Source organism: Pieris rapae, chromosome 23 (assembly GCF_905147795.1).
Source record: "Pieris rapae chromosome 23, ilPieRapa1.1, whole genome shotgun sequence".
Classification (NCBI taxonomy): Eukaryota; Metazoa; Arthropoda; class Insecta; order Lepidoptera; family Pieridae; genus Pieris; species Pieris rapae.
Window position 1 is genome coordinate 4,275,554 of NC_059531.1, and position 11,176 is coordinate 4,286,729.

The following is an 11,176-nucleotide window of genomic DNA, read 5'->3' on the forward strand; positions in this document are numbered from 1 at the left end:
TGCTCACTAGGGATGGCGATCTGAGATCGATTAATCGAAGAATCGATTTTTCGAGCAGAAAATATCGATTTTTTAAATCGATATGAAGTACTGTGTCGATTCACTGAATCGATATATCACCCTTGAAAATCGACATTCGATTTTTTCTGTTTTGGTATAAACCATACAATTATTTGCATTTAGTTGAATGTGCCTGAATTATAAGAGTGCTGCCAGTTAAAGAGTTAACTACTCATAAACTCGCGAGATGGCTGTCCTATCCTTTACTCGCCTCACTTTAATAAAAAAGTTACGTTTGTAGTCTTTGACTTTATGTATTTATAATCTGTGACGATTGATATTGCATTATTCATTTGTTGTTGTCGTTTAATGAATACTGTTATTAGCGTAATATAAGTATTTTCATGATCGATTTTCATCAGATTTTCATGTAGTGTTTGTTGCGAAATAAAAACTAATTGAGAGTAGGTAAGTAAATAAGTAAAGCGCTTCTTATTTTTTACTTTGACGCTATTATTTTCAGTTTGTTCTGTTAGTTGTGATTATCATTTAAATTTACTTTTACACAGGAATAATCAGCATTGAAATAACTAATAAGTAATATGTGGAATTCTTATTGATGGAAGTGTTCATACTTCATTCACGATTACTTTATGTCCAATTATCTATTTAACGTCAAAGCATCAAATTATTCATCTTGTTTACAGAAAAAATAGTAAAGCTCCCATTATCATTTTAAAAATAAACTATCGCTTTTACTCTAATTTTATTTCAATCAAGTAATCGCCAGGCTAGGGATGGCGATTCTTTCCGAAAAATATCAATTTTTAAAGCAATTCGTATCTTAATTAATCGATTCACATTTATTTACCAGTTATAATTCCCAATGCTTAATATTTAAACTTTTAACTCTTACCTTATTTTTTACTTTTTTGCAATCAATAAAAACATTCAGTATATAAATACTTATTTTTTTTTATAGTTGATCTTATAGTTTAATACGGTAATAAAAATAATTGTTATTTTTGAATTCCCTGATTTTATTGATAAGATATCGTTAATTGCAATATTAATCTTGTTTTTAGTAAAATTGATACAAATTTACATTGTAAACGCAAACTTGAAAAAAAGATCGATTTTTTAAGAATCGATTTTGTAGGCCTCGATTTTTTCGTGAATCGATTAATTAGACTACGATTCGAATCGATTTAAAAATCGATCTTTTTCGTAAAGAATCGCCATCCCTAGTGCTCACTTCAGTGCTGAACAAAATAATGAATAAAGAACCCGAAACTCGGAACGATGATCGATGACTGTATGTGACGGAATGAGAGAAAGAATACTGGTTTATTTATAAAGCGCTGCATTGCTTTTATAAGTTAGCGTTATACTTATACTTAGAATGTGCAGCACTGAAGCTGCTTATAAGAGTTAAAGTGGCAACGCGAGATGCCTGAAAATTCTAAATTCATATTGCTTTTTTACGCATTACTTGTGACGTTTTAATCGGAAGAAGGATATACATATTATGTCCATTTCTGAAATAAACGTCAAAGTGTGTTTGTGTATGAGTATGAGTCAAGAACCCTGAATTTTAAATTGTGATATAAACAACTAAGAATGTGAGCTAATTTCATGAATTTATTTGTTTTTAGCCGAAATTAAGCAACATGTATTTATTAAGGTATAACTTAATAAATACTAATTAATTGATTGCGCCAAAAAAAAATATAACAAAATGAAGTACGTACTAAATATAGTATAATAGTAAGAAATGTTTAATTATATTAATATACAATGACAAACTAAAAACTAACCTTAAAATTTAATTATTAAAAAATATTATTAAAAGGAGTCCCTTTAGGCAAGGTTCCGAAGATACTAGCAGCGTTCCCCCTTTGAATAGCTAGAGTAAGTCTTTGTACATGTTGTTACTTACTTTATTATAAACATTATAATATTATATTATATTTATCCGACCCTCATGATTTAAACCGAAATCTACACATATGTTTATTGTCCCTTTCTATCACATTGTGTTTAGGCTATGATAAAACGAGAGCAGCAAAGAGTAATATATTTTTATATTCTTAAAATGTCAGTTATCAAATTTATAACATTTTAAATCTAGTGTGGCTAGGTGTGGTCATTAAAAAATTATCTTTTTATTTATTTTTAGGCCTGGGCCTCAGATTTCTCTTTCATGATCAGTTGTCTAATAAGCGAGTAGGCAATAGGCCTGACACACACCGTAGACTTTTTGAGTCTAAGGCAAGTCGGTTTCCTCACGATTATTTCCTTCACTGTTCGATTATTAAGGCCCATATATAAAGCCCATTGGTGCATGGTTCGAACCTAGGAACTGAGGGATTGAAGTCGCACGCTGAAGATCAGCTCTGGTCTGCTTTCGTGTGAACATTTGCAGCTCTCAAAAAACATAAACAAAAAGGTTGAATACATCTTACCTTTGGTCATTTTTGGTTATTTGTTATGAATGACAATTGACAACAATATCTCCCCGAAGCGTGTGAACGGATGTCAATTGTGAACCCGAAACGTGTTGTTTTAATCAGTGCCAGACTTACCGCAATTACAGTAGATACTGTATTTCTTGACTTAAAAACAATGTATATGTTACTGTAAAAGTTCGAACTACGGTTAATCTTAAGATTTAAGTGTAAGTCTTAGGATTTACCGACATGAGTTGGTAAATGTAAGTTTTCTGAAAATACGAGGACGTTTTCGAGCTTTTACCATTCGAATTCAGTATATGCTAGGTTTTACCACTGCCAGCTGGTAGATGTTGGTTTTCTACAAATACGTATTTAAAAAATAAATTGATCAAATCAGTCACAGCTAAATTCATATAATTATTGTCTAGATTCTTCTATTGTACTTTTTATTAAACTTTGGAAAATGCCATCAAAGTTGTGTTTTTTTTAATATCATCTAGCCGTTAGATCAACAACTGGCTGAATATCTTTCAGGCCGATTGTTAAACGGCATCGTTTATTTAATTTAAATTACGCTAGTTGGCTGTGATATATATATTATATATACCATGTTTACATATATAATTAATATATATTGTATAAGCATATGAAAAATTGGAATACTAAACATTCTATCATATTCCTTTAGTATAAATAGTCTTCTTATTTATATAAAATTATTTAAAGTACAATATGAAATGTTAAAAAAAACGAATAAAACCTGTAAGAATATATAAAAGTGTTTTTTGAACAGAGGAATTTTAGGGTGGCAGTTTCCATGAAAGTTTATCACTATTAAACAGGAAAGTTTAAAACAAAAGATATACTTGCATCATAATGAAAATAATATGCTGTATGCAATAATGGTTAACATAATATAATACATTATTGTAGCAAATTTAGGCATCGATATTAAGCGATCTACTTTTTCATGCAAAACATGTTATATTCACCACTATGTAATAGGTCTATATTATTATTATTAATATGTTATCTACACACTTGCAGCTCAATAATCTTATTTGCGGATTTGGAGTAATTAACAAACCTCTTAAAAGAGTTCAAAGAGAGTGCACAAATAACACTTTTCGGAAGCCTATCCAGTTAGCCACTACTCAATTTAGAAGAAAGTGCTTTAAAGAATTTTTCTTTTATGAAGTGGTTCACAGTTTAAAGAACTACCCTATATCTATCAAATGTGTGTTCCCACTTAAAATAAAGTTTGAAAAATCTACTGTATTTTTAAATCTACTGATTTGAATCCTACCGCAGTTAATTAAAAACATACAATTTGCGCATTAAGTCATATACAGTTCACATATTAATTAAAGTCATAACTTTCCTTACATTTTTGAGATAATTAGGCGAAAGTGAAGTCACATTTCGTAACGTTTTGTGAGTTTTAAGTGTATGTGGGAATATGGTTAGAAAATGCGTCAATTGCAGTTAAATTTGAGTTCCTACGCATTTTTCTACTATACATAATTACAACGTGCTAGATTTCGTTAAATTTCTCATCCATCTTTATTATACTCAACATAAACTCAATTTGTCAGAAACAGATAGAGCACTTGCATGAAATAATGAAATTAGATTGAATTAGAAGAGGTATCACTTTTGTCTATTAATAGATATTAAAATAAATTCAAAAAAATATAAAAATAACTTCAAAATTGGTCCTGAAAAAAAACGGTTCATTATTTTCTACAAATAAAAACTTTTCGCACTAACCTCTTTAAAGTGAATCGTTTTTCGTATATATTCATATGAATAGACTGAGTTAAAAATAGACGAAAACAACGCAAAGTGTGTTGCCTAGCAACAGATAAATTGGAGGGAAAAAACAAACGTGACATATTCCAATTTCAAATCGCAATATGCACCGAACACATTTTTTATTATTTGATTCTCATTCTTATATGATCATTACAACCTCTTTTTAATGTAAATATGGGCCAGTTAACATCAAAACATTGCAATGCCCTTTTGTTTATACCTCACGAAGCGCCGCGCCCTACACATATAGGGCTATCTTAGGCGTGGACTAGAAATTTCACGGGTCATTGAACTGGACAATGCACAATGCGACATTCTATGGCAATATTTTAACATTTTATGACAAAGACTGTATACCAAGAATTATTCTTGACAAAATTGCACTGGGACTTGCGACTCTGATGCTCTGCAAAACTTGCACTATGAAACACCCAAAAAGGGATTGCCCGATTTCACGACCCATGGGGACGTTAGGATGCATTTGAGAGAAAAGTATACTTTTCTTTAAAAAATTAGAGGTATCTTCTAAGAAAGGTCGATACTCTAGTTCGCAAAAAAAATGTCTTGTGAAGTGGCCCGTGGATATCCAGCCATCAGCCTCCTTTTGCGAAGGTCCAGGTGTGAATTAAATCTTCATAGTAAGACCTTCCTCAGAGTTCAAGGACTAAACAACACTCGAAGTGTGGTTCAGCCGTATTAGCAACATATTTTGCGATACATTTTTATTTATATCGTAAATATAACTTTAATGCAATATATTTAAAGAAAAAAAAACCACGTAAAATAATTATAAATTTATAATACATAGTCGACAATCCGTTGAAAAAATGTTTTCTTTAAATGTGAAAAAGTTATGTTAATACAAGACAATTTAATGCTATATTTATATCTCACCATAATATAGTCCTTAATACACTTCAAGCTGTCATTTGCAGCGTATAGCGATCTCATTAGCGCAAACAAAATGGCGTATAATAAAGTAGTAGTAACAGGTGTGGGCACACGAGCCACGAGTGTACAGGATGTCCGGACTCACCCCACACATACCCCATGTGTGGGGTGAGCTGATTGAGTACACTTGTGTTTCATTATAAGGGCAGGTAGGTTAAACTGACCGAGTAAATCGTAACTAATTATTACAACATAGGCAGATAGACCTATTTTTGTGGCCATAGGTCAGAATATGATAAATGCAATTTCATTACTATATTCATGTCCTATAACCCCTAGAGGGCGTCCACAGCGAGTCTCCATCGCATTCGGTCTTGCGCCTCGTGTTTCACCTAGCTCCAAGTCTTACCAGCTCTCTTTGCCTCGTCCGCTACTGTACGGCGCCAGGTTTGTTTGGGACGGCCACGCCTTCGCTTTCCTTGCGGGTTCCAATCAAGCGCCTGCTTGGGAATATGATTGGGATCCCTTCTGTGTATGGCCTATCCAATTCCACTTGCGCCTCTTGATCTGCTGACTGATCGGGGTTTCTCGGCACCGCTCCCAAAGTTGCTCGTTGGAGATTTTTTCAGGCCAGTAGAAAATAAATTTCATTACTATACAAGACATTAATTTAGGGTGTAATGCAAATACCAACAAACAAATGTGTAATTAAGTATCCAAACTAATTTATAAATGTTAATGTATGTCATTAGATTCAACCTGACAACACCACGGCATCGAAAGCTTTTTATTGTTAGAAATTTTTTACACACACTAAACGCCTGAGAAGTCAACAGTTGGTTAATTTAAATATATACATTTTAATATTTATTTAATAAGGATACAAAACAGATACATCTCGATATATAAAAAAAATCTAATATACCTAATAACTCACCTTAAAATTTAATAATTAAAATATGTTATTAAAAGGAGTCCCTTTAGGCAAGGTTCCGAATATGCTGGCAGCGTTCCCATGAAGATGGGAAGGGATACTAATATTCTAATAGATCTATCTTCTATTATTGTTAAGAAGTGTGTGTATTTGTACACACTACATAATGTTTTGTAATGTTTTCACATAAAAACTAGAAAGCTGCATTTCAAGAAAAATAGGGATACCCAAATTAAATAATAGGCCTTTGTATGAAAATGACAGTTCAACTGTGCCAATATCCTAAGATTATAACTTAAACAAGTTTTTAAAATAATTAAAAAGCTATTTGATATGTTTTAAACATCGGCATGTATATTTTAGTATTATTTGTACGGTTTTATTTACTTTATTTGGTTTATAATGATTATCAAATATGAGTGTAAAAGCGAAGATTGCAATCTATACGTCGCCAAAATTGGATTGTCTTCGTAAGGTTTGGTTATTGGGATGCAGATGGGAGATCGATCGACAGTCACGGTCTGATCTCTTTATCGTTCTACCGATATATCGGTTTGAAACCTTTGAATAATATATTTTAGTTATATTTTAGTTTGGAACCTTGCCTAAAGGGACTCCTTTTAATAATATTTTTTAATAATTAAATTTTAAGGTTAGTTATTAGATATATTTTTATGTATTATGTTTTTTTTAGTTATTACATTTTAAAGTTTTATTTTAAATGAGTATTGTGTATGCAGTGAATATTAATATATTTATCCCCAAAATAAAGCGATCCGAATGTGAAAATTTTAAATAAAAAAATGGTATAGATGTAATAAAGTTTTTTTTCTTCATCTAAACAAACTTACTAAAGCACACAGAAATGCGTCATTAAAAAGTATGTGGACTTAGTTTTTCACGAAAGCTCGTTAGCGTCGGCCTCGTGACATATTTCTTCTTAAAAGCTTCTCTTAAAGCTTTCAAAAGTTTTATTGACGAGAAACTGTGACTTGAATTCTGGTTAACATAAAGTCAAATCCAAAAATCATTTTTTCATGTAGGTAGCACTGTACACTTATGAAGGTCAAAAAAAGAAATGTAAATTAAATGATTAAAATTTTCAGTTCTCAAATCAAGGGCGTAGAATGGAAGAGAAGAACTGGCAATAAACTCTCCGCCACTCTTTTTAAGATTGTTGACAAAGATTGTTGCCTTCCAAAAATAAATAAAACTTTTAGAACCTAAAAAACAATAAAAAAACACAATTTTCTTAACCCTGTACTTTAATAATAATTAAAAATTAATAAAAAGAAAATTTAAAAACGAATTTAAATAGTTTGATCCCTTTGCCAGTGTTAGTGTAACGCTGGCAGCATTTCCTCGCTGTATTGCCTCGCTGTATCTTCATAAGCGTGGAAAGCACCAACTGGGGTCATCTAGTACCCAGCCCCAACTTCAATCTTTAAATAGCTGTGCACTTGTACCCCATGCCCCAAGAGTCTGTTTACTCCAAAAGAAACAACATCGGATATTGTAACTATTGTATAAAAAAAAAGATTAAAAAAAATACATTTTAATGCTTTTGATCTTGTTACAAATATTATATATTGCGCGTTGTGTCAGCTGTCAATTTTTCTTATCCATAAAGAAGGTTGGTATACCTATATTTCAAGTATGTCTGAGAAGAAGCGAGAAATGATTTGGAGTTTATTAGTAATCATAACAATCAAATATGTAGTATTTACAATTTTCTTAACCTACATAGTAAAAATTAAAACAAATACAGAGCAATATTCAAATCTGATTTATTACTACAAAACAATATCCTAAATACTACTTACTTATACATACATAATTCTTCTGGGGAATCTTCAGCTGTCAACATTTAGTACATATTTTAAATTACTCTTCTGAGTTGTCATTGTATCGCAGCTTTAGCTATTAAAGTATATAACATATGAGCTGTGTCAGCAGTTGGTCGATGTTCAAATCTGAACAACATCAACAAAATATCAGACTCAAAAGAGTGATTAAGTCGCATTTAAACGTACTCGCATCAAGCGCAGGCTGCAATTTCCGCGTACTAGACTATCTAAAGTTAGTAATTCTTTTTTGGGAAAATGGATACTCTTCTTTAATAAAATCCCAGAGGCTCTTTTAATAAATTTAAGAAATGTATTAAAGAAAAGCTGTGTAAAAACGATAACTATAAAGTTAACGATTATCTAGTTGATTAAAAGGCCTGGGACTAGTGCTGGGCAGGCTACTTCTAATGAATTTGCTATATTTGTTTTAAAATAAGTGTTGTTTGCCATTTTGTGTCATGATTTAATAAGGATAGGATATCCGTTTCAGTCTCCAAATCTGAAGCTGTAAGATCGAATCTGCAGCGTGAACGCTCAAAGCATAGTTCGAATCCACTCAAAGTTCATTTAAGCCCATATGTACTGCAATGCGGAGCCTGCAATGCAGTATCCGGGGTTGATATTGCCCGGGAAAAACCGATGTGTGTATGTTCACCGACTTTTTAACAGATGATTAAATGTACGGCTTTACATATTTGTATTTTTGAGCGCAGACGAACAATTTCAAATTAAAACAAATTTTAAAGTGTGGCAGAGTACTTCTAACGCTGGCACCATTTCCTCGCTGTATTGCGATAATGGTTCAGCGAGGAAAGCACCAGCCCAGGGTAACCTGGTACTATACCAGGCTTCAATTAAATCTTTAATTATCGCCAGTACACTTGAACCCCACGTGCCAAGAGACTACTCCAAAGATAGGTGTCTTTGGGTTGCGATGCCTGCCCTTTTTGGGCGTCCCGCAGGCTCGTTTGCCTTATATGTATATAAAAAGAAAACGTTATTACTGATACGTTGAAAAACTATCTCAAATACATATAAAAATTTAAATTAAAAAAAATATTATATGCATTAAATAAATAATGCCTCACCGTATTTAACGAATGACTATTTAAAACAGGCTTAAAGAACACTTAACGATCCGTTAAATTTGTGGTTAAATGTGACTGATTGATCACTTCAACGTCTCTTGTTAGGTTTTTGGATAAACGTTACAATTTGTTAACGTTAAACGTTTGGTTTTATGTGAAATTCTAGGACCTAGGTTATATTTTCGAAAATAATTATTTCAGATACCACCTTGAACCTCAGATCCTGTCCGTAGGTTTCCGCCTACCTTAGATCTCTTGGTGCAGACATCCTGTGCTTATTTATATATTTAGGTATTCATTATTTATGTGTTAGGGATGTACCCTGTAGAGGCTTAGAGATCCGTAGAATTGTTATCACATAAAATTTATTGCTTTTAACTTTCGATGGCGTGACACCACCAACTTCCGCAATCCAAGGTAGCTACGCCACTGAATATAGGTCCTATTTCTATATACATTTCACTAGCTGGTGGGCTGTATAGTTATTCTCGTTATTAGCTACATATGAATAACTCAAAATAATATTTAGACATATTTTTGAAAATTTTATTGTCACCCTATTTGTCATATATTTTAGAATAGATACATTGTAACTTATAATTTAAATAATAATAATATAATTTAGGTATACTATATGGTTATAATATGGAGATAAGATATATATGGATGGATATGGAGATAAGGCAAAAGGAGTAGAGGAGAGGAGTGGCAGGAGTGATGTGGAACAGAGTGGCCCAAGAAAGGTATGAATGGAAAAGGTTGGAGGAGGTCTTTGCCAACTGGCAAACAGATCTGCAAAAAAACAGCAAGATACAAATATTAGAATAGTTTTTTTCTTAACCTTCTAATACTTAGTTTAATGTAATCTATGTTTATATGTGTACCTAAACAGTTGATCTGAATAAAAGGCTATATTATTATTATATATGGTCCTGCAAAAAATAGTAAAAAACATGTGTGCACTTATGTACACGCCTTAAAAATTACACTTCTTTATCGTGAACTCAAAATAATTTTATTCGTATAAGTAAACAAGTACACTTATGAACCTTAAATTAATTGTAAATTTACATTTACTACCACTTCGCAAATCAAGGGCATAGAGCGCGTAATAAGATAGAAATCTTTTCAAACATTATCTTAAGCCATTCTATGTTTGTAGAATAAACTATTTTTATCAAAGAAGTTTAACTTCAAAAACTAATGAGACAAGCGACCTGTACCGGCCTTATTATTTGTATATAATTTTTTAAATTTATATCGGTGAGAGAATTTTTAATATCGGCCCAGTTGTTTTAGTTTCTTCCCTTTATTAATATGACGAGCTCCAAACAGTTAAAACATGTTGATGACGGTCAATACTTAAGTAAAATTGAGATTATTGCGCGTAAATTAAAAAAATGTGTACTTAAATATATTAAAACGATAAAACTAAACTAATACTTTCGGTATTAATATAAAAAATATTTTTATATGTTTATAATGAAATAAAATAAATAAAAATATGTGGGCGTGATAACTTTATTTCACAGAACGTAACGTTGAACACCAATTTGACAGAAAAAAAAATCCGTGATAATTATGAGATAATTAATAAATAAAAAGATATGACTATAGATATAAACTAGAGACTAATTCTATAATATAAATAAATTAAATAAAAAAAGTATTTATTCATTTTAAGTAGGTACAGCTTTCTTTGTATATAATATATATTTTAACAATATAATTTAAATAACCAACTACATTTAGAATCATGTTTAACATTGATAAAGTTCCGGGATACCGTAATACAATTTAATTGTATGTGCAATGCGCAGTTGCATATTTATGGCATATTAGTTTAATCGTTAAGTAAACATAAACCTACACCACCCCCGCTGTAATTAACACCATTGTACCAGGAAATCTGCGTTATTCTAGTCTGTTCGAGATTGTATCATATGAGACACAAGTAGGGGGCTTATAAAAAAAAGAATATTGATGAACCAATGAATTACTCTTAGTCTTTGAATTGAGGAATGGTTTGGTTAAATGACTAAGTCATCAATCAGCCATGATTATCACCAATGTTCATAAGGATATGGTAGACTCATGGTACTATAAGTAAAAGGTCTGAAGTTTTCGCAACCCTTTGCTGGAACTGGA